The 6726-nt window shown below is 43.3% G+C and overlaps 1 pseudogene; it reads left to right on the top strand.

Annotated features, from left to right (window-relative positions):
* Positions 1-200: 200 nt before the first annotated feature.
* On the top strand, positions 201-6330 carry LOC125345331 (annotated as a pseudogene).
* The last annotated feature ends 396 nt before the right edge of the window (positions 6331-6726 follow it).

Raw genomic sequence — 6726 nt, 5'->3', positions numbered from 1 at the left:
AGCAACTGCCTTTGACAGAGTCCTACACAAAAGGTTCTAGTTTAGGCTCTACTAATCAGAAGCACAGGCTTGAGGTTTGGAAGAAGTAAAGGACATGATATCATTCTAAAGGCAGGCAGATGTGTGGGTATCCAAAGTGATATTGCAGCTTCTAGGCATTTGCCTGTGAATGAAACATTAGCCTCAATTAACACAGCATAATGCAGCAGAACAAGTTTTCAAAATGTCATCCCTGGAATAACAACATCAGCATCACCTGGAAATGTGGGAAGAATGCAAATTACTGGCTCCACTCCAGACCTACCTATTCTGAAGCTGGGGAGGTAGGACCCAGAACTTTGTTTATAGAATCCCCCGTTTGATTTCTATACCACATTTGAGAACCAATAAAGCATATATGAATAGAATAGGTCCTAGCCAAGCTTTCAAGCTAGGTTTGGTCACAGAAACAGTGATTATGAAACTCATAGTTTCCTGGATCTTACTCCCTACTTATCTTACTCCCTACTTTCTGATGGATTCTCCTGTAAGTCTGGATTTGTCAAGGTCCCCCAACTGAAAACTTGAAGTAATACTTACTGGCCTCCTCCCCCTCCCCCTCCCCCTCCCCCTCCCCCTCCCCCTCCCCCTCCCCCTCCCCCTCCCCCTCCCCCTCCCCCTCCTGCTGTTTGTTTAAGCAGCATGAGCTTTTCTTTAGAATGGTAAAGAAAAGGAGAAATAATTACATTTGTATGGGGAAGAAAAAGAAGGGAGTAATTTTGAAGAGCATGTTTCCTTGGCATAACCCTTACTTTTGTATCTCCCAGTATTATCCAAGGATGACTTTCATTCCCCAAACTGCATGGTTGTTGACAAGTACTTGTCAAAATTGCAGATATGCAAGCTCCATTCAGATTTATTAGAATAGCTAGGCATTTATTAACACACAAGCACATAAAAACTTGAGAAGCACCAATGAACTCTTTTTTAGTTTATGCTATATTATACCAGAATGGATTAATAAATGCATTAGCTATACTTCAAGTGTAAATATGATTAATATATGCCTAATGGTAGTGCTGGCATTTTTTCTCTGGGATTTAGGTTCATCATGAGTAAAGTGAGGGTGTTAAAGTAGATTATGTCTGCTTTCTTCTTTTGTTCAAAGTGTTATGGGTAAGTCACTTGCTTATCAACCTATATACATTTCAAGAACTGTAAATGATATCAGATGATGTCCTTTTGGTTTATGCTTGACCATGTCATTAATTACATTGGCCAGAGGCAAATATTTAAAGTTCTTAGCCCTTGTTGGCATAAAACAAATAGAAAAGAGACAGAGGAATGCGCTACCTATTTTGTTAGTACTTTGATCTACTTATTGCAAATTTATTTATTTTTGCTAAAAATACCCCAAATGATGATCACATTTTTGGCAGTCTTAGATTTTACTTCCAAAGAAAAATGTGCAAAAACATAAATACCAACCAAACATTCATATGGCATGTTAGTCAGTTTTCCTTTACTATGACTACTTTTAATGAGGAAAAGTTTATTTGGGCTCACAATTTTAACATTTACACCAATGATGGTTTGGCCCTGTTGTTCTCTGTGCCTATGGTGAGGCAGAACCTCATAGTGATGAGTGGGTGGTAAAAGAAATTCATTCCCTCAATTCATCCAGAAAACAAAAGGAGAGACTAGAAGAGGCGTGTGTGTGTGTGTAGGCCTAGGGGGTCCTAATGATTGCTTCAGTGACACATTCCCAATGACCTAAGATCCTTCCATGAGGCTCCACCTCCTAAATATTCTACCCACAACTGAGGACCAAGCGAGATGCTGGTGGCTCACACCTGCAATAATAGCTACTTGGAAGCTGAGGTCCAAGCATCACCTTTTGAAGCCAGCCCAGCTAGGAAAGTAATTGGGAAATTCCTATCTCCAATTAATCACCAGAAAACTGGACATGGAGATGTGGCTCAAAGTGGTAGAGCACTAGTGTTGAGCAAAAAATGCTCAGGGACCGTGCCCAGGCTGAGTTCAAGCCCCATGACTGAAAAAAAAAAAAAAGACTGAAAACCAAGTCTTCAACAAATGAACCCTTGGGAAACATTAAAATTCAAAATTGTAGCAATCCCATTTTGTCTCTGTGTCTAATTTTACTCATAAATATTTCTATTGTGAAAATTCAATCTCTGTTAATAACACATGCTATCAATGTCTGTCTTGATGACATGTTTAATTATTTCATTTTTTATTGTTTTGGATTTTTTTTTTTTTTTTACTTTTGAAACAGGACTTCACTATGTAGGCCACTCTGTCTCAGACTCATGATCTACTTCCTCTGACTCCCAAATGCCAGGATTATAGGTGTGTGCACTACAAGCAGCTCCAAACATTTCTTTGTAACATATGCATAAGTGATGTTACATAATACACACAGCTAGAATGAAATGACCTGTGTTGGTAAGCATCCAGCTTAATGTTTTACACTGGCACTTAGTAAGTTGTTTTGATTGGTGATTAGGCACCTTGTGAAGGATGACCCAGGTACTAATTTCTGATACTTTTTGCATTCTTTAAATAATCAACATTGGATATTCCTACGGGCTTGCAGAAGATGCAAGTATTTGTTTCCTTTCATCTATAATAATCAATTATCCTAAAGTAATGTTCTATTATGCTGAACGTTTGAGATTGTTCTTGGTTTCCCAGGGTATGTTCATAGTAGTAGTAAGATTGTAGACAGAGAATTATTTCTTCATAATTTTGGTAAATTCAATGACCCCCATATTGTGGCTCCAAATGGTAGAGTGCTAGCCTTGAGCAAAAGAGCTCAGAGATGGTGCCTGGCCCTGAGGTCAAGATCCATGACCAAGGACAGAAGAGAGGGAGAAAGGATGGAACAAAGGAAGGAAGGGAAAGAAAGAGAGAGAGAGAGTGAGGGAGAGAGAGAGTAATAGAGAGAAAGGGAAGAAGGGAGAGGGAGGGAGGGAGGGAAGGAGGGAGGAAGGGAGGGAGGGAGGGAGGGTCAGAATAGATAGGTCAGTTTCTGTGTGAACTCATTGGTTCACCTTGGATTTTAGTTCTGCTGACTGGTCACATCTGATGATGTTTTCAAAACCATAGGTCCAGATAAATTGAATCAAAATATTTACCATGGTATCAGTATTTTACAAATCTTAGTGGTTGTACTTGAGAAAGCAGGGAAGGAGCTGCTGTAATGAGAGACACATTCTTGTTTTCAAGCCAATTACTTCCTACACCTTATTGTACTTTAATGTATGGATACAACTGTCAACCTTTCCTGTCCTCTGCTTCCTTGCTATCCCTCACTACTCCATCAGCTGAAGCTGTAGAGATTCAGAGAGAAGATGAACATTAAGGATGGTATGCTTATATATCTATTGTGAATTTTTTTTGAGTGGCTCCTATTTTGGATTACTTCTATACCCATTTAAAAATTCCATATCCTTACTATGGATTATTTGTTTTTATTGTCAAGGTAAAGTTCAGAGGGGTAACATTTACATACTTTAGGTAGTGAGTACATTTCTTGTCCAATTTGATACTCCCTCCTTCATTTTTCTTCTACCCTCCCTCCTACTCAATCTTCACCACTGAGTTGTACAGCTGGTTTACAACATATTGTCTTGTAAGTATTGCTGTTGCATTGGTTCACCAGTTACCCTTTGTCTCACCATTTTAATGTTCCCTTCCCTTCCCTAATTCAGACAAACACGTATAAAATACTCAGAGAACCAGAATCAAATACAGTGACAACAGGGGCTAAATCATAGGAAAAATGAACAGAAGAAAAATAAATAATTTCATTTAGTATGTTAAAAATAACAAAATCAATGATAAACCACTTGTTTCTATATTTTGGAGACCATGACACTTAATGTCATTTTATATGATCATATGCCTACTGAGCTGTTGTGGTCATCTGTTAGGACTATCTTGGGCATATACTAATCATTACCAATGAGGGAGACCATAGAGTTTATGTTTCTTTGGGTCTGGCTCAATTCTTTTAGTATGATTTTCTCTAAGTTTTTCCTTTTTCTTTCGAATGGGGCACTATCACTCTTTCTGACAGAAGCATAGAATATATATATATATATGTTTATATATACATATATATTTATATATATTCATTTTATTGATCCATTCATTTACTGAGGGGCATCTGGATTGGTTCCATATTTTAGCCAAGGTAAATAATACTGCAATGAACATAGTTGTACTGGTAGCTTTAGTGTAGCCTTTTTGTGATCCTTTGGTTAAATGACCAGAAGTGGGATTGCTGGTTCATAAGGGGGCTCTATGTTCAGCCTTTTGAAGAGCCTCCACACTGCTTTCCAGAGTGGTTGAACAAGTTTACACTCCCACCAACAGTGTAGTAATGTTCCCTTTTGGCCACATCCCTGCCAGCATCTGTTGTTATTAGTTCCCTTGATAATGGCCATTCTTTCTAGGGTGACTTAGAATCTCAGTGCTGTTTTGATTTGCATTTTTTATGGCCCGTGATGTTGTGCACTTCTTCATATGTCTCTTGGCCATTCTTATTTCATCTTCAGAGAAGGCTCTCATTAGCATTTTAGCCCACTTGTTAGTGAGGCTGTTATTTCTTTGAGGATTTGTTTTGGGGGAATTTACTTTTTTGGATTCTAAGTATATTTTAGATATAAGGCCCTTGTCTGTTGTACAGACAGTGAAGATCTTCTCCCAGTCTGTGGGCTTTCTAATTACCTTGCAAGCTGTGTCCTTTGCTGTGCAGAAGCTCTGCAGTTAGATGCAATCCCACTTGTCCAGTCTTTATTTGATTTGATGTGTTTCTTAGTCTTTATTAAGAAAGTGTTGACCTGTGCCAAGGAGCTCAAGGGTTTCTCCTATTTGTTCCTGCAATGTTTTCAGGGTATCTGCTTTTACTTCCAGGTCCTTGATGCAATTTGAATTGGGTCTGGTGCAGGGTGATATATAAGGGTTTAGTTTTAGGTTTTTACAGGTGTTAAATCAAGTTTGCCAGACCATTTGTTGAAGAGGTTGTCCTTCTTTGATCTTATTTTATTGGCTCCCTTATCAAAGATTAGGTGGCCAGAGGTCTGTGGGTTCATATCTGTGTCTTACTGTGGCTTATTAAAGACATTTTTACTATGTTCTTCCTTCTAATCAACCTGGTCTTGCTAACATGAGTATCCAGTCCATTATAAACTGTCAACAATGGCTGAAAAATCCCTGTATAAACTGTGCAGTGTCCCTAGTTGTTTTACCTCCTATCCCCTCCTCTAAGTCTCTCTATAGTATAGTCATAAGAAATTATTATTTTCGGTGACTCCAGTGACTCGCGCTGGCCGTGGCCAGTTGCCTTCTCGAAGTATCTCATTTAATACTCAAATCTCCACTCAAGCACCACCCCTCGCGGGCACCCCAATGTCCTCCTGTCGTCCCGCCCAGGTGCCTAGGCCGGCTACTGGAATCCCCGAGGGCGCCAGACACATCCACGTAGCCCAGCGCAGCCGCAACCACCTGGCGCTGGTGACGGGCGACGGGCGGTACGTGCTCAACGGGAACTGGGCGGCCAGCCCTCCCGGCACCTACGAGGCCGCGGGCACACACGTGGTCTACATCCGGGCCCCCGGGCCCGAGGAGACGCTGCACGCCGCTGGGCCCACCTCCCAAGACTTGCTCCTGCAGGTCCTCCTGCAGGAGCCCAACCCCGGGGTGCAGTTTGAGTTCTGGCTCCCTCAGGAGCGCTATGGCCCCTTCCAGGCACGGGCGCAGACTCTGGACTGGGCCCTGCGGCAGCCTCAGCCCCGGGAGGTGGAGCCCCGGCCTCCGGATCCTCCCCTAGCCGCCCGGGCCGCTGTCCCCACGAGGGCCCCGACCTTGGTCCCAGGTGAGGTTCGAAGGGCCGGAGAGGGGAAGGCAAGGGGAGTGACCTCTACCCCTCACAGCACTGTTCCCCCCGCAGACCCCTGTCCACCGTGCCCCGACACCCGCGGTCGCGCCCACCGGCTACTTCACTACTGCGGTAGCGACTTCGTGTTCCAAGCCCGAGTGCTGAGCCGCCACCACCAGGCCCAGGAAACCCAGTATGAGGTTCGAATCCTGCTGATTTATAAGAACCGATCACCACTACGGACTCGAGAATATGTATGGGCACCAGGCTACTGCCCCTGCCCACCGCTGGCTCCCCATCGAGAGTACCTGCTGGCTCTCAGGCGCCTTGTCAGCCCTGATGGCACACAAGAACGACTGCTGCTGCCCCATGCTGGCTACGCTCGGCCCTGGAGCCCGGCTGAGGACAGCCGGGCACGACTGGCCTCCAGGTGCTGTCCTCTCTGAACCTCTAGAAGATGCCTTCACCATACTGACTGACTGACCTCAAACTCAATGAAGCATTTCCTTTCTCTGTGGCTCACCTTCACCCAGGAAATTCAAATAGCTCCCATCTGCAGAGCCATGTCATTTCCCTGCCCCACAGACACCTTTGCATACAGTTGGATCCGTTGTCACAGACAGATAGGCCCTGGTGACAATATATACTAAGACTGAGATGCGAACTCATTTCCCTTCCATTTTGGCTGCCAGGAATCTCAAACCTTTTCTTTTTTGGCCAGTCCTGTGGCTTGAACTCAGGGTCTGAGCACTGAGCTTCTTTTTGCTCAAGGCCACTTGAGCCACAGCACCACGTTCTGTGTATGTGGTACTGAGGAATTGAACCCAAGGTTTCATGCATGC

Source organism: Perognathus longimembris, chromosome 2, assembly GCF_023159225.1.
Source record: "Perognathus longimembris pacificus isolate PPM17 chromosome 2, ASM2315922v1, whole genome shotgun sequence".
Taxonomy (NCBI): domain Eukaryota; kingdom Metazoa; phylum Chordata; class Mammalia; order Rodentia; family Heteromyidae; genus Perognathus; species Perognathus longimembris.
This window is presented reverse-complemented; position numbering and strand designations above follow the sequence as displayed.